This window comes from Primulina eburnea, chromosome 8 (assembly GCF_022965805.1).
Source record: "Primulina eburnea isolate SZY01 chromosome 8, ASM2296580v1, whole genome shotgun sequence".
Taxonomy (NCBI): domain Eukaryota; kingdom Viridiplantae; phylum Streptophyta; class Magnoliopsida; order Lamiales; family Gesneriaceae; genus Primulina; species Primulina eburnea.
In genome coordinates, this window is record NC_133108.1 from 18139806 (window position 1) to 18161636 (window position 21831).

Here is a 21831-nt window from a genome sequence, read left to right on the forward strand (position 1 = left end):
TATAGCTTATCTCGAAAGAGATACAGCTCAACAGTAAAGGCTATCTCAAAGGAGAATACGGCTCAACATGAAATGCAACGTGCAGTAATAAACGTGACATAATAGCATGCGTCATATGACATATAACAATGCAGCAAATAATCATGCAACACATATATGAATGTATACTCAACCAGGATATCTCGGATAGTACTTTCGTACCTCTATCACAGCAAGCCTAGCCTTACGCAACACCGCTAATCAGGTCTAGCACAAGCCTACGCATCAAAAGCAATACTCAATCAACAATACTACCATGCTCGACTAGCAAAACCAGTACTCCCTAGTACTACCAAAGGTTTAGGGTTTACCTTCGTCCGTCGACAGCCCTTTGATGTCGATTGCCTCGTAACTCAGGCGCCGCTACGCTACTACTCCTGGCAGCTCTTGGCTATCGCTCGACCAACAACTAACCCTAGAAACCTTCCAAACTCTCCAAAATGAGAGAAAACTCAAGAAATTGGCAAGTCACAAATGAGAAATCCGAGCACTATTTATAGGCCATGTTCGGATCCTCCGAACAACACTTCGGAACGTCCGAACGCTACGTGTCCATTGGCTCTTGACAGCTCATGATCGGATCCTCCGATCATACACTTCGGACCGTCCGAACATGCACGTGTCCAGCTGCTCTTGACACCTCATGATCGGATCCACCGAACCCACTTCGGACCTTCCGAACTCTTCGGTGCTTCCGAACCATCTTCGGTCCGTCCGATCATGACTCGGTCAAAATTACACATTAAACCTTCTTAATCACCATTAATCCGTTAATTACCCAATTTGGAATTCGGGCTACTACATTCTCCCCCCCTTAAAAAGATTTCGTCCTCGAAATCTAGGCTTAGAGAATGAACAAAACGAAACAACTCTCCATGCGCTCTAACCAATCCTCAGCATCATCGGGAGTCTCTCCACCAACTAGAGGCTTAGGCCCCCTCTGAATAAAACGATGCAAATCAAAACGCCTAGGACCATCCCGACGATGACGATGTTCACGGTCACGATGACGCCTACTATCGTCCTGATCACCCCCTCGACCTACACTCCCCTGACTACTCCCGTCATCAAAATGGTCAGCCATCGCTACAACATAGAATGGGGAAACTAGTAAATTGGTCAACGGAAATCCCAAAACAGAAATCTATATCCCAAAATCATACGCATGCTCTGATACCATAAATGTAGTGACCCGTTCCAGAATCACCTACTAGGCAAGAACTAAGCATGCAATTAACCTAATTAACAATAATCAGAGATAACAGCGGAAAAGTCAACAAAATAATGGTTATACAACCCAATCGAAGTCTAGAATAACTCAAAATAAAATATCCAATACAACCATATCGAATCAAAACAATACCGATAAACTAAACCAACCAGCTACTCAACGTCCTCCTCCTGCTCCTCCTGAGCTGTCCAACCTGAGGCCTGCCCCGTGGGAATGGGGTGTCCAAGAATAAACAAAACCGAGGACGTGAGCGATAAGAACGCCCAGTACAAAAGTATGAGTATACAAACCTATATGAAATGCACATGCTATGATATGATACCAGGGTAGTCAAGAAACAGGAATCACAAAGGATCTCAAAATGCTCAGTCTAGAGGCGCCAAGTGGATAGTGCCGCGCGGTCCAACCTCTGGGTCACTGCATCCACTACAAGACAGACGTGGACCTAAAATGTCCCGGACCACCGAAGCCCTCCCGACCCGTCGGCCACTGTGTACTCTCGGTGTCCATGCGTCCACAAGACAGGGCTGAGCGGCCCCAAGATATAGCTTATCTCGAAAGAGATACAGCTCAACAGTAAAGGCTATCTCAAAGGAGAATACGGCTCAACATGAAATGCAACGTGCAGTAATAAACGTGACATAATAGCATGCGTCATATGACATATAACAATGCAGCAAATAATCATGCAACACATATATGAATGTATACTCAACCAGGATATCTCGGATAGTACTTTCGTACCTCTATCACAGCAAGCCTAGCCTTACGCAACACCGCTAATCAGGTCTAGCACAAGCCTACGCATCAAAAGCAATACTCAATCAACAATACTACCATGCTCGACTAGCAAAACCAGTACTCCCTAGTACTACCAAAGGTTTAGGGTTTACCTTCGTCCGTCGACAGCCCTTTGATGTCGATTGCCTCGTAACTCAGGCGCCGCTACGCTACTACTCCTGGCAGCTCTTGGCTATCGCTCGACCAACAACTAACCCTAGAAACCTTCCAAACTCTCCAAAATGAGAGAAAACTCAAGAAATTGGCAAGTCACAAATGAGAAATCCGAGCACTATTTATAGGCCATGTTCGGATCCTCCGAACAACACTTCGGAACGTCCGAACGCTACGTGTCCATTGGCTCTTGACAGCTCATGATCGGATCCTCCGATCATACACTTCGGACCGTCCGAACATGCACGTGTCCAGCTGCTCTTGACACCTCATGATCGGATCCACCGAACCCACTTCGGACCTTCCGAACTCTTCGGTGCTTCCGAACCATCTTCGGTCCGTCCGATCATGACTCGGTCAAAATTACACATTAAACCTTCTTAATCACCATTAATCCGTTAATTACCCAATTTGGAATTCGGGCTACTACAATAACAATTACTGGTATTGTTTTGCTAGGGACGATGATGGGCATATACGGATGTTGTATAGCCAGTAATGCGAGATGGATTCTGTCATAATGATTTTGAGAAGTATCAGACTAGATCAGAGATGGATCAAAGAAAGAGATTTCAGAATGGATTCGTTAAGAGAGGAGTTTGGATGTTAAACTCTATTATACATTTCTTCTGGTATATCAGAATTGATTGCTTGTGAGTTCGAGGACGAACTCAGATCTAAGAGGGGGAGAAATGTAATGTCCGAGAATTAATTCCTGTAATCAGACGGTGATTAACTGAGGTGATTGAGGTTATAAGAACCCAAATGACGAGGCCGGGTGTCGTGGCATGGTTAGCCAAGGAATTTGGACAAAACCCTCGGCGCTCGAGCGGTAGAAAAGCACCGCCCGCGCGCCAATGCACCATAAGGATACCTTTGGACAGAATGTCTCGCGCCCGAGCGGTAGTTTTTGACCGCCCGAGCGCGAGAGGAGGATAAGTTGAGCAACCGGGCAGTATGTTCGGCGCCCGAGCGGTAAATTTTAACCGCTCGAGCGCCACCCGGAAAACATGAAACAAGCCACGTTTCATTTTCATGCAAGAAGTGATATATATTAACGTTGAATTCCCTCAGAAGCTATTGTCCAGAACCGAGGATTTCCTCTAAGAAATCCTTACGCCTTTTGTGAGAAATCCGTCCGTCTGATTCTAAATCCGACTTCAGTACTGTGTTCCTATCAACGCAGGCTACAACTGGACGTAAGTTTTGTTACGTTTAGACATGTTTTGAAATTATGCTATGGTCAAAATTGAATAAGATTCATATATGATGTTCTTGTCATGTTAGACACCATAGAATCGAAGTCAGATGGAGAAACAGACTGTTTATACAATTGTTATGATTTTCAGAGTCGATGCGACTAGGATTTCATATCAGAATTGTATTATCGTTCGGAGTTGAGTTGTAGCGATATTGAGTATGAATTCTGGTATTATATTTGTGAGGTTTAGACTGACGGGGTTATCGAGACAGTATTGTTATGCCGTCAAAACATCAGTTGGTACAGATTGATCAAATTCAGTATTGGTTTCTGTTATCTTGTGACATGGTTGACATGAATCAGATTGTAGTGTATTCAGATATTGACCAGATAGATTTTGAATTGGATTATACATTGATACAGTGTATTGGTTATTGTCATTTCAGATCAGATATGGACAAATTCGACTTCGAGACGTCTTCTTCATCAGATCAGGAAGACAAAGGTATAATTCATGTGATATTCGGGAAGCATGACTCAAATTAGATTAATTTGAGTTTCCCAATAAAATCACATACTAGATTATTGTTTATATTGTTACTTGATTATGCTTTGATTATAGAATTGTATTCAAGCAGGTAAGATAATTGTGATATTCAGTTATGAATATGATTATGCTTGTTTACAGATTGTGATTCATTGCATTTAAGATAGGAGAGTCTTTGATAGGCATTGTCAAATAGCTAGACGTTTCGGTGTATCTCAGCATAGGAGTAGGTATTACTCTTATTTCCGCCGTTGATACAGCTCAGACCGAAGTCTAGGAATGAGACGTTCATTACCCCGATTGGAGGGTAGGTAGTGACGTCTTATTCACCCCGGGATCCCTAGAGTTATAGTTGAGTCGAGTCTAGACATGATTTGATTAGGACTGCATGCTCATATGGACGTGGCTCCTAGATCATGGGACCCATCGTTATTGCTTCCAGTTGTGCTAGCATGTCTTTATGATTTAGATTGGTGATATGCATGTTTAGCTGATTTGAAGTGCATGCTTATTGTGATTAGATTTCATAGCTTATGAAATCTAATGTTTTGATTTTATTCGTGACAACATGTTTCATGAATTATTTTATGTATATACATGTTTACCATGTTTTATACTGGGATTTATTCTCACCGGAGTTATCCGGCTGTTGTCTTGTTTTGTATGTGTGCATGACAACAGGTGGGGCTGGATCAGGGTCAAGATGATGATGAGAGAAGACGAGTGTAGCGTGGTGATTCCGGACTTACAGTAGACTTGGTTTTATTACTGGACTTTAGTAGTTGAACCTGAAAGTAGCTTGTTGTACTTTAATACTGAAATGTATTTTATACAGACATGTATAGTATTTAGATTCCATTACCTTCCGCAGTTATATCTTAAAACGAAAAATTTTTAGACCCTGTTTTATCTTAATTGATAATTAAATCCCAAAGATGATTAGCGTCCGGGTCCCCACAACAGGTGGTATCAGAGCCATAGATCCTTTAGGAGAAGATAATCAGAGCCGATAGTTCCTTTAGACTTAGATTATCAGAGCATTAGGTTCCAAAACAGTAGGTTCTAGAGCCGTAAGTTCTGTAGACTGAGATAGAAGAGAATGAGCGGGGTAGATTGAATTTTCTTCCTTGCATGTGATTGCTAGCATGAGATTTATTTTAATGTTGATTGACATGGTATGCTAGCATGAGACTATGTGTTACTGCTTTAAGATACATGGCTACCTGACTATTTGATTTAAATTGGTATTATGTATTCTTGAGTATGAATCAGATCGGATTCATGATCAGCGGTAAGATGATCATGATCAGAAAAAGATTGACACAGATTTGCAGTATTGGGTTACTAATGTTTTGGTAATCAGATATAGCTCCCAGAAGGATTCCTGAAAAAGACAGTACTTCGTATGATCAGATAGATAGATCAGAATCTCAGATAGATGTGTCAGAAACTCCAATGGAAACGAAGTTGAGGGAATTTCAGTTACTTCAGCCACCGATTCTCAGCGGTATTGAGACATCGGAAGATTGTCAGCACTGGTTGGATGACATAGAAATACTGGTTGATTTACTTGAATGTACCGATGAACAGAAAGTTAAATTGGTAGTTTATCAGTTACGGGAGACTGCCAGAAATTGGTGGATTACGATCAGAGGCATATTAGAACTACGTGGTACGGTGATCACGTGGGAAGTCTTCAAAGCTGAATTCTATCAAAGATTTTTCTCAGTTTCATACCGGGAGGACAAAAGAGCAGAATTTGAGAATTTGAGACAAGGTCAACTGAATGTTGAAGAATATGTGGCGAAATTCTCTACATTACTGCATTTTGCTCCTCATTTGGCTGGGAATGACGAAGCTGTAGTGAATCAATTCGTCAAAGGATTGAATTCAGAGATAGTTGCACTGATGAACATGCAGCAACCTTATCATTTTGCTGATGCCTTGAATAAAGCAAAGAGGGCGGAGGCAAGTCTGATTAGACAATTGGGAAGGTGTTCCAGAAATGGTAAAATTAAGATCAGATCTAGTTGAAAAATGAGGATTCTAAATCCAGAATTCTTTAGATCATTGTACTGTTATGACTCGATTATCACAGAAAGGAACAGATGGTATCCTTACGTGTTTGGTAGATATACTGAAATCGAGTCTAACGGTGACAGATTTGCCGTAATGTATTAGTTGACTGGTGTTTGCCTAGATAAGATTTCAGATGTGTTGGATATCAGAAAAGTAGAATTCAGAATTGGATCGATACCAGGTAATGGTTATATACTAGAATTCAGTACAGAATGATATTGAAGATTAATAGAAGGGTACAGATTGCTAACTCTTAGATTCAGGGATATTCTGATGAGTTTATGCTTGTCATATCTATGATATTTGATATGTTAACAGCATCCGGTTGATTCAATGGAATATTTAAAGATTTTATTGAATATTCAGAGAACCGGGATTATTGTATACAGAAATTAGTCAGGTATGAATCATAATTGAAACAGATTGTATTCAGAATATGTGATATCTGCAGTTTGTATACCGATTTATTTGCACAGTTGAGACAGAAATCAGCGACTGTAAACGATACAGGTAACAGATATATCAGAATTAGCAGAATGTCAAAGATGTCAGAATTTTATTAGCTGGTTTGAGCAGATTGTCTTCTTCTGATTTTCTTATTCTTGTATTGCTGTATATCTGCTGAGTATTGTTATTGTTCTAAATCAGTATTTGAGACATTTTATATTGGTTGGGAGTATATTCTATTTGCAGATAAGATATAGCAGTTGATCTGGGCAGTATGAAGATTTGGTCAGCCAGCCAGAATTTATTATGTTATGAGTTTTTTTTTAAAACTCACTAGATCTGTATAAGTTCTTTCTATTCAGAATTCGATGTGATATAACCGTTATTGTGAATCAGTGTAATACAGTTTATTGTAAACAGTTGAAATCAGAGCAGAGTATCGTTTACAGTAACAGATATGTGACCGTGTGTTTGTATCAGACAGACTACTTCTATTGTGTGATGTCAGCATGTTTCAGAGTTGTATAATAGAATTTGATATCTGTAGTCAGAGCCGAATACCAGGTAGGTATTTCTTCCTTAATTTCGTTTATTAACTGATTGGTTGATACCGAATAGTTTGAATCAGATATCACAGATAGTGTCAGACATGCACCGTGATGGATTCAGTTTTCATTCGGATAGCAGACAGTTTTGATATAAACAGGTTAAATCAGTTAGAATAGAATTTGTACGGAATGTGGGCAGAAATCATACTGAGATGTCTGGATCACTAACAAAAGAAGCCAGAAAGCTAGGAATTAGAAGATTATTACCGCCATTTTCTTCAGATTGGGATATGGTATGATTGTGATTGATAGATTGTTCAATCTATATCGGGTAGTTTGTCAAGATGATGTACAAACAGAACTAGGTGACAGAGATCCCTGTCAAAGAAATAGTCAGATTGACTAGAATGATGATTTCGAGTAGAGTATATCAGACTATGATTACGATTAAGTGTGTACTTGTGGTAGATTATATCATCAGCTCTCTCTGGCAGATTGTTCACAAAGTGACAGGTAGTCGGAGTGTCTTGTTCAGATATGGAAAGATATTAGTAGAACTCTAGTGCTGAATGTTAGCACTAGTTATTAAGATAATTCAGAATGGATAGATGTAGGAAACCAATGTCGGATGATGACGATTGGTATTTGAAACCGAAGATGGCATAGGTCCTTAATTTGGGATAAACAGATTGGATAACAATTACTGGTATTGTTTTGCTAGGGACGGTGATGGGCATATACGGATGTTGTATAGCCAGTAATGCGAGATGGATTCTGTCATAATGATTTTGAGAAGTATCAGACTAGAATCAGAGATGGATCAAAGAAAGAGATTTCAGAATGGATTCGTTAAGAGAGGAGTTTGGATGTTAAACTCTATTATACATTTCTTCTGGTATATCAGAATTGATTGCTTGTGAGTTCGAGGACGAACTCAGATCTAAGAGGGGGAGAAATGTAATGTCCGAGAATTAATTCCTGTAATCAGACGGTGATTAACTGAGGTGATTGAGGTTATAAGAACCCAAATGACGAGGCCGGGTGTCGTGGCATGGTTAGCCAAGGAATTTGGACAAAACCCTCGGCGCTCGAGCGGTAGAAAAGCACCGCCCGAGCGCCAATGCACCATAAGGATACCTTTGGACAGAATGTCTCGCGCCCGAGCGGTAGTTTTTGACCGCCCGAGCGCGAGAGGAGGATAAGTTGAGCAACCGGGCAGTATGTTCGGCGCCCGAGCGGTAAATTTTAACCGCTCGAGCGCCACCCGGAAAACATGAAACAAGCCACGTTTCATTTTCATGCAAGAAGTGATATATATTAACGTTGAATTCCCTCAGAAGCTATTGTCCATAACCGAGGATTTCCTCTAAGAAATCCTTACGCCTTTTGTGAGAAATCCGTCCGTCTGATTCTAAATCCGACTTCAGTACTGTGTTCCTATCAACGCAGGCTACAACTGGACGTAAGTTTTGTTACGTTTAGACATGTTTTGAAATTATGCTATGGTCAGAATTGAATAAGATTCATATATGATGTTCTTGTCATGTTAGACACCATAGAATCGAAGTCAGATGGAGAAACAGACTGTTTATACAATTGTTATGATTTTCAGAGTCGATGGGACTAGGATTTCATATCAGAATTGTATTATCGTTCGGAGTTGAGTTGTAGCGATATTGAGTATGAATTCTGGTATTATATTTGTGAGGTTTAGACTGACGGGGTTATCGAGACAGTATTGTTATGCCGTCAAAACATCAGTTGGTACAGATTGATCAAATTCAGTATTGGTTTCTGTTATCTTGTGACATGGTTGACATGAATCAGATTGTAGTGTATTCAGATATTGACCAGATAGATTTTGAATTGAATTATACATTGATACAGTGTATTGGTTATTGTCATTTCAGATCAGATATGGACAAATTCGACTTCGAGACGTCTTCTTCATCAGATCAGGAAGACAAAGGTATAATTCATGTGATATTCGGGAAGCATGACTCAAATTAGATTAATTTGAGTTTCCCAATAAAATCACATACTAGATTATTGTTTATATTGTTACTTGATTATGCTTTGATTATAGAATTGTATTCAAGCAGGTAAGATAATTGTGATATTCAGTTATGAATATGATTATGCTTGTTTACAGATTGTGATTCATTGCATTTAAGATAGGAGAGTCTTTGACAGGCATTGTCAAATAGCTAGACGTTTCGGTGTATCTCAGCATAGGAGTAGGTATTACTCTTATTGCCGCCGTTGATACAGCTCAGACCAAAGTCTAGGAATGAGACGTTCATTACCCCGATTGGAGGGTAGGTAGTGACGTCTTATTCACCCCGGGATCCCTAGAGTTATAGTTGAGTCGAGTCTAGACATGATTTGATTAGGACTGCATGCTCATATGGACGTGGCTCCTAGATCATGGGACCCATCGTTATTGCTTCCAGTTGTGCTAGCATGTCTTTATGATTTAGATTGGTGATATGCATGTTTAGCTGATTTGAAGTGCATGCTTATTGTGATTAGATTTCATAGCTTATGAAATCTAATGTTTTGATTTTATTCGTGACAACATGTTTCATGAATTATTTTATGTATATACATGTTTACCATGTTTTATACTGGGATTTATTCTCACCGGAGTTATCCGGCTGTTGTCTTGTTTTGTATGTGTGCATGACAACAGGTGGGGCTGGATCAGGGTCAAGATGATGATGAGAGAAGACGAGTGTAGCGTGGTGATTCCGGACTTACAGTAGACTTGGTTTTATTACTGGACTTTAGTAGTTGAACCTGAAAGTAGCTTGTTGTAGTTTAATACTGAAATGTATTTTATACAGACATGTATAGTATTTAGATTCCATTACCTTCCGCAGTTATATCTTAAAACGAAAAATTTTTAGACCCTGTTTTATCTTAATTGATAATTAAATCCCAAAGATGATTAGCGTCCGGGTCCCCACAACGGTCCCTTCAACTCATATATCCCGATCGATTCGACAACCATTGGTTTATCGAGAGTTGTCAATGAATCGATACTATGTGTCATGTCGTAGTTGCATCGATGGTGTAATCTATGAAACCCTTTCATAATTACCACCATACTCTGGCCAGAGATTTCGATCTACATACACATGATAACACATAGGATATCCATACCCGAAGGTAAGCGGTAAATCCCCGACTACAATGCATCGACTCCTATGTGTTTCAACAGAACACCCAACCTTGCCACCAAATGACCCCATGAGAGTCGGTAAACAAGTCAAAGTGTAATTCTAGCACATAGAGTCTCAATGTTGTCCCGGGTCATAAGGACTAATTCTGTACAACCATAAACTAGGACATTTCCACTCGATAAGTGAGAACCACTTGGAAAGTCCTTTTATGGAGGGTTGTTCAGTGCACTCTACAAGGAGCACCTATCTGCATGCTCGGACATCACAATGTCCCCTACCAATGAAACATGGTACTCACATCGCAGATACTAGTCTCTAACTCGAGCGGCCTATATCCTTCTTAGTGGCGGCTGAATCGACTAGGAACCGTTTAGAATATACAGTATTACAAATATGAGTTTCATGATACTCATCATATGAGCATCTCATATTCTTTCTACTATTTGTATATTCAAGGGCTTTATCTATGCAACTAGTATGGGTATACAGATAAAGATGTGCCAAAGTAATAATTTCAAATATTATTAAAATAAAGATTGCTTATACATAGAGTTTCATTGTGAACACTCGACCAACACTTGGCTCGACGGGCACCGACTCTAACACTATCCACAACAACAAAAATAGAATCCCTCCCATTCTTAGTCCTAGGCAACCCCAAAATAAAGTCCATAGAAATGTCAATCCAAGTTCTTTTAAAGAATAGCACGCAAAAGTATTCCCAAAGTTCTATTAACTTCAATTTGTCCATCCGTTTGAGGATGACAAGTAGTAGAAAACAACAATTTTGTGCCAAGTTTAGCCCATAAAGTCTTCCAAAAGTAACTCAAGAATTTAACATCGCCACCAGAAACAATAGTCCTAGGCATGCCATGCAACCTAACAAATTCTCTAAAGAACAAATCCGCAATGTTTGAAGCATCATCGGTTTTATGACAACGTATATAATGTGCCATCTTAGAGAACCTATCCACAACAACAAAAATAGAATCCCTCCCCTTCTTAGTCCTAGGCAACCCCAAAATAAAGTCCATATAAATGTCAATCCAAGTTCTTTTTAAGAATAGCACACAAAAGTGTTCCCAAAGTTCTATTGACAATTTAAGTTTGTCCATCCGTTTGAGGATGACAAGTAGCAGAAAACAACAATTTTTTGCAAAGTTTAGCCCATAAAGTCTTCAAAAAGTAACTCAAGAATTTAACATCGCGACCAGAAACAATAGTCCTAGGCATGCCATGCAACCTAACGACTTCTCTAAAGAACAAATCCGCAATGTTTGAAGCATCATCGGTTTTATGACAAGCTATAAAATGTGCCATCTTAGAGAATCTATCCACAACAACAAAAATAGAATCCCTCCCCTTCTTAGTCCTAAGCAACCCCAAAATAAAGTCCATAGAAATGTCAATCCAAGTTCTTTTTAAGAATAGCACGCAAAAGTGTTCCCAAAGTTCTATTGACAACTTAAGTTTGTCCATCCGTTTTAGGATGACAAGTAGTAGAAAACAACAATTTTGTGCCAAGTTTAGCCCATAAAGTCTTCCAAAAGTAACTCAAGAACTTAACATCGCGACCAGAAACAATAGTCCTAGGCATGCCATGCAACCTAACGACTTCTCTAAAGAACAAATCCGCAATGTTTGAAGCATCATCGGTTTTTGACAAGCTATAAAATGTGCCATCTTAGAGAATCTATCCACAACAACAAAAATAGAATCCCTCCCCTTCTTAGTCCTAGGCAACCCCAAAATAAAGTCCATAGAAATGTCAATCCAAGTTCTTTTTAAGAATAGCACGCAAAAGTGTTCCCAAAGTTCTATTGACAACTAAAGTTTGTCCATCCGTTTGAGGATGACAAGTAGTAGAGAACAACAATTTTGTGCCAAGTTTAGCCCATAAAGTCTTCCAAAAGTAACTCAAGAATTTAACATCGCGACCATAAACAATAGTCCTAGGCATGCCATGCAACCTAACGACTTCTCTAAAGAACAAATCCGCAATGTTTGAAGCATCATCGGTTTAATGACAAGCTATAAAATGTGCCATCTTAGAGAATCTATCCACAACAACAAAAATAGAATCCCTCCCCTTCTTAGTCCTAGGCAACCCCAAAATAAAGTCCCTAGAAATGTCAATCCAAGTTCTTTTTAAGAATAGCACGCGAAAGTGTTCCCAAAGTTCTGTTGAGAACTTCAGTTTGTCCATCCGTTTGAGGATGACAAGTAGTAGAAAACAACAATTTTGTGCCAAGTTTAGCCCATAAAGTCTTCCAAAAGTAACTCAAGAATTTAACATCGCGACCAGAAACAATAGTCCTAGGCATGCCATGCAACCTAACGACTTCTCTTAAAACAAATCCGCAATGTTTGAAGCATCAACGGTTTTATGACAAGCTATAAAATGTACCATCTTAGAGAATCTATCCAAAAAAACAAAAATAGAATCCCTCCCCTTCTTAGTCCTAGGCAACCCCAAAATAAAGTCCATAGAAATGTCAATCCAAGTTCTTTTTAAGAATAGCACGCAAAAGTGTTCCCAAAGTTCTATTGACAACTAAAGTTTGTCCATCCGTTTGAGGATGACAAGTAGTAGAAAACAACAATTTTGTGCCAAGTTTAGCCCATAAAGTCTTCCAAAAGTAACGCAAGAATTTAACATCGCGACCATAAACAATAGTCCTAGGCATGCCATGCAACCTAACGACTTCTCTAAAGAACAAATCCGCAATGTTTGAAGCATCATCGGTTTTATGACAAGCTATAAAATGTGACATCTTAGAGAATCTATCCACAACAACAAAAATAGAATCCCTCCCCTTCTTAGTCCTAGGCAACCCCAAAATAAAGTCCATAGAAAAGTCAATCCAAGTTCTTTTTAAGAATAGCACGCAAAAGTGTTCCCAAAGTTCTATTGACAACTAAAGTTTGTCCATCCGTTTTAGGATGACAAGTAGTAGAAAACAACAATTTTGTGCCAAGTTTAACCCATAAAGTCATCCAAAAGTAACTCAAGAATTTAACATCGCGACCAGAAACAATAGTCCTAGGCATGCAATGCAACCTAACGAATTCTCTAAAGAACAAATCCGCAATGTTTGAAGCATCATCGGTTTTATGACAAGCTATAAAATGTGCCATCTTAGAAAATCTATCCACAACAACAAAAATAGAATCCCTCCCCTTCTTAGTCCTAGGCAACCCCAAAATAAAGTCCAGAGAAATGTCAATCCAAGTTCTTTTTAAGAATAGCACGCAAAAGTGTTCCCAAAGTTCTATTGACAACTAAAGTTTGTCCATCCGTTTGAGGATGACAAGTAGTAGAAAACAACAATTTTGTGCCAAGTTTAGCCCATAAAGTCTTCCAAAAGTAACTCAAGAATTTAACATCGCGACCATAAACAATAGTCCTAGGCATGCCATGCAACCTAACGACTTCTCTAAAGAACAAATCCGCAATGTTTGAAGCATCATCGGTTTTATGACAAGTTATAAAATGTGCCATCTTAGAGAATCTATCCACAACAACAAAAATAGAATCCCTCCCCTTTTTAGTCCTAGGCAACCCCAAAATAAAGTCCATAGAAATGTCAATCCAAGTTCTTTTAAAGAATAGCACGCAAAAGTGTTCCCAAAGTTCTATTGACAACTTAAATTTGTCCATCCGTTTGAGGATGACAAGTATTAGAAAACAACAATTTTGTGCCAAGTTTAGCCCATAAAGTTTTCCAAAAGTAACTCAAGAATTTAACATCGCGACCAGAAACAATAGTCCTAGGCATGCCATTCAACCTAACGACTTCTCTAAAGAACAAATCTGCAATGTTTGAAGCATCATCGGTTTTATGACAAGCTATAAAATGTGCTATCTTAGAGAATCTATCCACAACAACAAAAATAGAATCCCTCCCCTTCTTAGTCCTATGCAACCCCAAAATAAAGTCCATAGAAATGTCAATCCAAGTTCTTTTTAAGAATAGCACACAAAAGTGTTCCCAAAGTTCTATTGACAACTTAAGTTTGTCAATCCGTTTTAGGATGACAAGTAGTAGAAAACAAATATTTTGTGCGAAGTTTAGCCCATAAAGTTTTCCAAAAGTAACTCAAGAATTTAACATCGCGACCAGAAACAATAGTCCTAGGCATGCCATGCAACCTAACGACTTCTCTAAAGAACAAATCCGCAATGTTTGAATTATCATCGGTTTTATGACAAGCTATAAAATGTGACATCTTAGAGAATCTATCCACAACAACAAAAATAGAATCCCTCCCCTTCTTAGTCCTAGGCAACCCCAAAATAAAGTCCATAGAAATGTCAATCCAAGTTCTTTTTAAGACTAGCACGCAAAAGTGTTCCCAAAGTTCTATTGACAACTTAAGTTTGTCCATCCATTTGAGGATGACAAGTAGTAGAAAACAACAATTTTTTGCCAAGTTTAGCCCATAAAGTCTTCCAAAAGTAACTCAAGAATTTAACATCGCGACCAAAAACAATAGTCCTAGGCATGCCATGCAACCTAACGACTTCTCTAAAGAACAAATCCGCAATGTTTGAAGCATCATCGGTTTTATGACAAGCTATAAAATGTGCCATCTTAGAGAATCTATCCACAACAACAATAATAGAATCCCTCCCCTTCTTAGTCCTAGGCAACCCCAAAATAAAGTCCATAGAAATTTCAATCCAAGTTCTTTTTAAGAATAGCACGCAAAAGTGTTCCCAAAGTTCTATTGACAACTTCAGTTTGTCCATCCGTTTGAGGATGACAAGTAGTAGAAAACAAAAATTTTGTGCCAAGTTTAACCCATAAAGTCATCCAAAAGTAACTCAAGAATTTAACATCGCGACCAGAAACAATAGTCCTAGGCATGCAATGCAACCTAACGAATTCTCTAAAGAACAAATCCGCAATGTTTGAAGCATCATCGGTTTTATGACAAGCTATAAAATGTGCCATCTTAGAAAATCTATCCACAACAACAAAAATAGAATCCCTCCCCTTCTTAGTCCTAGGCAACCCCAAAATAAAGTCCAGAGAAATGTCAATCCAAGTTTTTTTTAAGAATAGCACGCAAAAGTGTTCCCAAAGTTCTATTGACAACTAAAGTTTGTCCATCCGTTTGAGGATGACAAGTAGTAGAAAACAACAATTTTGTGCCAAGTTTAGCCCATAAAGTCTTCCAAAAGTAACTCAAGAATTTAACATCGCGACCATAAACAATAGTCCTAGGCATGCCATGCAACCTAACGACTTCTCTAAAGAACAAATCCGCAATGTTTGAAGCATCATCGGTTTTATGACAAGTTATAAAATGTGCCATCTTAGAGAATCTATCCACAACAACAAAAATAGAATCCCTTCCCTTTTTAGTCCTAGGCAACCCCAAAATAAAGTCCATAGAAATGTCAATCCAAGTTCTTTTAAAGAATAGCACGCAAAAGTGTTCCCAAAGTTCTATTGACAACTTAAATTTGTCCATCCGTTTGAGGATGACAAGTATTAGAAAACAACAATTTTGTGCCAAGTTTAGCCCATAAAGTTTTCCAAAAGTAACTCAAGAATTTAACATCGCGACCAGAAACAATAGTCCTAGGCATGCCATTCAACCTAACGACTTCTCTAAAGAACAAATCTGCAATGTTTGAAGCATCATCGGTTTTATGACAAGCTATAAAATGTGCTATCTTAGAGAATCTATCCACAACAACAAAAATAGAATCCCTCCCCTTCTTAGTCCTATGCAACCCCAAAATAAAGTCCATAGAAATGTCAATCCAAGTTCTTTTTAAGAATAGCACACAAAAGTGTTCCCAAAGTTCTATTGACAACTTAAGTTTGTCAATCCGTTTTAGGATGACAAGTAGTAGAAAACAAATATTTTGTGCGAAGTTTAGCCCATAAAGTTTTCCAAAAGTAACTCAAGAATTTAACATCGCGACCAGAAACAATAGTCCTAGGCATGCCATGCAACCTAACGACTTCTCTAAAGAACAAATCCGCAATGTTTGAAGTATCATCGGTTTTATGACAAGCTATAAAATGTAACATCTTAGAGAATCTATCCACAACAACAAAAATAGAATCCCTCCCCTTCTTAGTCCTAGGCAACCCCAAAATAAAGTCCATAGAAATGTCAATCCAAGTTCTTTTTAAGACTAGCACGCAAAAGTGTTCCCAAAGTTCTATTGACAACTTAAGTTTGTCCATCCATTTGAGGATGACAAGTAGTAGAAAACAACAATTTTTTGCCAAGTTTAGCCCATAAAGTCTTCCAAAAGTAACTCAAGAATTTAACATCGCGACCAGAAACAATAGTCCTAGGCATGCCATGCAACCTAACGACTTCTCTAAAGAACAAATCCGCAATGTTTGAAGCATCATCGGTTTTATGACAAGCTATAAAATGTGCCATCTTAGAGAATCTATCCACAACAACAATAATAGAATCCCTCCCCTTCTTAGTCCTAGGCAACCCCAAAATAAAGTCCATAGAAATTTCAATCCAAGTTCTTTTTAAGAATAGCACGCAAAAGTGTTCCCAAAGTTCTATTGACAACTTCAGTTTGTCCATCCGTTTGAGGATGACAAGTAGTAGAAAACAAAAATTTTGTGCCAAGTTTAGCCCATAAAGTCTTCCAAAAGTAACTCAAGAATTTAACATCGCGACCAGAAACAATAGTCCTAGGCATGCCATGCAACCTAACGACTTCTCTAAAGAACAAATCCGCAATGTTTGAAGCATCATCGGTTTTCTGACAAGCTATAAAATGCGCCATCTTAGAGAATCTATGTGGGGACCCGGACGCTAATCATCTTCTTAATCATCGTTGGGATTTAATTATCAGTTCTGATAAAACAGGGTCTAAATTTTTTTTTTTTAAAATAAAGTGCGGAAGGTAATGGCATCTAATAATATACATATCTGTATAAAACTACATTTCAATATAAATGTACAACACTGTACAACCTGAATCTAATGTTCAAATACTTATTCCAAGTATTAAAATCAAATCTACAATAAGTCCGGAATCACCACGCTAACTCGTCTTCTGTCGTCGTCTTTTTGACCCCGATCCAGCCCCACCTGTTGTCATGCACACATACAAAACAAGACAACAGCCGGATAACTCCGGTGAGAATAAATCCCAGTATAAAACATGGTAAACATGCATATACACATAATAATTCATGAAATATGCTGTCATGCATAAAAGCAATAACAATAGTAATAGAGTTCATCATCTATGAAATCTAATCTAACTGAACATGCAACTCAAATCAGATAAGCATGCATATACAATCTAAATCATAAACATATGCTATCATGACTGAAAGCAATAATAATGGGTTTCATAGTCTATGAAACCACATCTATAAACACATGCAGTTCTAGTCAAATCATGTCTAGACTCGACTCAACTATAACTCTAGGGATCCCGGTGTGAATAAGACGTCACTGGCTGTCACCTACCCAACCACTCGGGGCGACTGTACGTCTTATTCCTAGACTTCGGTCCGAGCTGTATCGACGGCTGACAATAGGAGTAATGGCTACTCCTAAGTTGAGATACACCGAACGTCTAGAAGTCTGACAATGGCTGTCAAGACTTTCCTATCTTAGATGCAATGAATAACCATCTGTAAACAAAGCATAATCATATTCATAACTGAATATCACAATTATCTTACATGCTTGAATACAATTCTATAATCAAAGCATAATCAGATAACAATATAAATAATAATCTAGTATGTGATTTTATTGGGAAACTCAGATTAATCTAATTTGAGTTATGCTTCCCGAATATCACATGAATTATACCTTTGTCGTCCCCGTCCGAGGAAGACGATGATCTGTATTCAACTCTGTCCATCTCAATCTGAAAAGACAATATCGAATACGCTGTATCAGTGAATAACTCATTATACAATCTGTTCTGATCAATACTCAATTCAGTACAAAATCTGATCAATATCTGAACAAAATACAATCTGAGTCATATCAATAATATCACAATCTAATCGAAATCATATCTGAATCTAATCAATCTGAATCAGCTGATGTTTCAACAGTACAACAATACAGTCTTGATAACCTCGTCAATCTGAACATCACATATATCATACCGGAATTCATAATCTGTGTCAATACAATTCATCATCTGAATACTAACACAATTCTGATATAGAATCTCAGTCAATATCTTTCGAACATCATAACAATTACAGAAACAGTCTGTTATTTAATCTGACTTCAATTCTATAATATCTACGGTAATATAAACGTCATATCTGAATCACATGCAATTCTAGCAACATCATATTTCCAAAGTTCTCAAAACGTAATAAAACTTACGTCCTTGTGTAGCTCTAGTCGAGAGGAGTTCAGAACTAAAGTCGGATTCGAATTCTGCTACACGGTTTCTTCACAAATCAACTTAGAAGCTCACGGAGTAAAAGTTCTCTCCACTTTCGATTTCAGTCTGAATAAAAATGAAGGAGAACGAGCTGCACACGTATATATATACTACATGCAAAGTACAAAACGTGGCATAGCTTTTCATGCTACACGCACGACCGCGGGTGCGGTCTTAACTTTACCGCGGGTGCGGTGTCTACACCGCGGGTGCGCTCTGGCTAGCACCGCGGGTGCGCTCCAACTCCAGTAGCCAAACTCGTACCTATTGTACTTCGACCGCGGGTGCGGTCTTTCCCCTAGCGCGGGTGCGGTCTTGCAAGTTCTGAGAATTATATTTTTGGTCCGTGCAACATCCCATAATCTTATCTGATCAATTCTACAAGTCTTGGGACATTACATTAATCTTGTCTGATTAATTCTACGACAATTCTTGGGCATTACATTTCTCCCCCTCTTAGAACTGAGTTCGTCCTCGAACTCATGACAAGCAATCCAAATCTTTTATAAGAAATGTATAATAGAGTTTAACATCCAAACTCGCTTTACTAATATCATTCTGTGGTGTCTTTATTTGATCAAACTCTGATTCTAATCTGGAATCAGAAGTCAAGAATTATACTATCATAATCCTTCTTCAACTCGTTCTAGCCGAATCAATCCCGCATTACTGGCTATACCACATCCGTATATGCCAATCTGCAATCTATAACAAAACAATACCATCTGTATTTGTTATCCTATCTGGTTATCCCAATCCAGGACATATTCAATCTTCATCTTCCAATACCAATCGTCATCATCCGACATTGGTTTCTTAAATCTATCTATTCTGAACTATCTAGATAGCTACTGTCATACAGTCAATCATATTATGACAATAATCTATATCAACTAGTACTAACATCCAGTACCAAAGCTCTACAATTATCTGTCAATATCTGGTAAGATACTCTGACTAATATATTCTGACGGTCTGTCAATCTGTAAAATCATCTAAGAGAGAGTTCATGATATACTCTATCACGAATACAAACTCAAGCAAAATCACAATCTGACATAATCTACTGTGGCATTCTGATCTTTCTGACCACTTTTCTGACATCAATCTGTGTCATTGGGTCATGTTTGTACGTAATCTGGTACAAACTGATAGCTATAGATTGAACAATCTGTCAATCTTAATCATATCATATTACACAATCTGTAAAAATGACGGTAATTTCATTACACAGGCTATAGAAATGTACTCCCATTTCTATTTAGAATTTCATAATTCTGTAATAATCTTCTGATTTCTTTCTTTTTGGCTTCTTCTGTTAGCAATTCAGACTTATTAGTACACGTTCTGCCAATATTTCTGTATAAATTCTGCTACAACTGATCTAATCTGTTTATATCTGTGGGGACCCGGACGCTAATCAAGTTCTTAATCATAATTGGGACTAATTAATCAATTAAAACAGGGTCTAGCTTTTTTTTTTTTTAAAATGCAGAACGTAGTGACATCAAACTCATATACATATCAGTATAAAATACAATACAAGTCCTGTACTGCATGCACTCAAAATAAACTAAGGTTTAACAACTAATGTCAAGTGTTCACCCTATCTCTAATCCAAGTCCGGAGCCTCCACGCTAATCACGATCTCTCCTCATCTCCTGGACCCTGATCCTGTCCCACCTGTTGTCATGTACACATACAGACAAGACAACAACCGGATATACCGGTGAGAATATAATCCCAGTATAAATCAATGAAACATGCAATCATATAAAACAATATAAAGCATGTAATCAGGTAACAGATATATGTATCAAAATCTGAAACATAATCAATATCAATCTGTCGACATAATTCTATAATTCAAACTAGACTCAATCCTAGTCTAGGGATCCCGGTTTCCAGATATGGTATTCCTATATCGAATTCCGTAATAGAAGGAACCGTATTCCTATTACTCGATATAACCAATATCCTGGTATTCCTATATCGAATTCCGTAATAGACGAATTCCCATTTCCTATTACTCGATATAACCAAACATCCGGTGTCCTGACCTATCCGTCATGGACTGCAGTTCTATCTTTAATAACCTATCTTGAGACATCGTGCAATGTGCCGTGGCGATCCACCACTATCCGGCACTTCTGTCATAAGATAAATCGTCTACTACCTGTCATCTAAAATCAAGAGAACAAGTATATCATCAATTCAATGCAAATATCAATGCAATAAAGTAAAGTATGCGATTTAGGGAAACCCAAGTCCAAACCGACTCAAGTCCATCTCCCAATACCACATTGACTTATACCTTTCTTTCGTCGGTTTCTGGCTCGGTCGATGTCCTGAACTCACAGCCTGTCTGGCAATGACAATATCAATAATATCATGTCAATATGCCATTCAACTTGATAACAATCTGATCAATCTGGATTTAATTCAAAATCAACAGTATAACGGTACAATTCCAATATCTCCGTCCATACAACATCACCAGATAATAGTTACAATCCATAACCCATATCCAGTACAATCCGTAATCCCGCCACAATTCAAATCTGTCCGATATCAACCGATTATAAATTAGAAATTCATAACAATTCCATAATCAGTCTATTTCTTAATCTGACTTCGATTCTACGATGTCTAATATGTCAAGAACAACATATCTGAATCCTATTAAGTTCTGACAATAGCGTAATTTCAAAGCATGTCAAAACGTAGCAAAACTTACGTCAAAGTGTAGCCTACGTCGTTAGGATTACAGTACCGAAGTCGGATTACAATTTGGACGGACGGATTGATCGCACGATTGAATTCTAAAATCAAGAACAACGTTTCCTCTCCAATTCTTTTTCTTTTCCTTTTTGATTCTGAGGAAACGATGGTATATATATATATTGCTTGCAACTAGCTACGTGTCGCCTTGAGAATTCGTGTAAAGCCTCTCGCGCATATGCGCGCATTGTTGCCGCGCATATGCGCGAGACGATGTCTCTGCGCGTGCAACACAACTTCGCCTCGCACATATGCGCGCACGCTATCGGCGCATATGCGCGGGGCCAATCGAAATTTAGGGGGGCTACTGTCCCCTTCGCGCATATGCACGCAATCACCTGCGCATATGCGCGAAGCCCACTGTTCGATGCGCGCATGTGCGCGCATTGATCCGCGCATG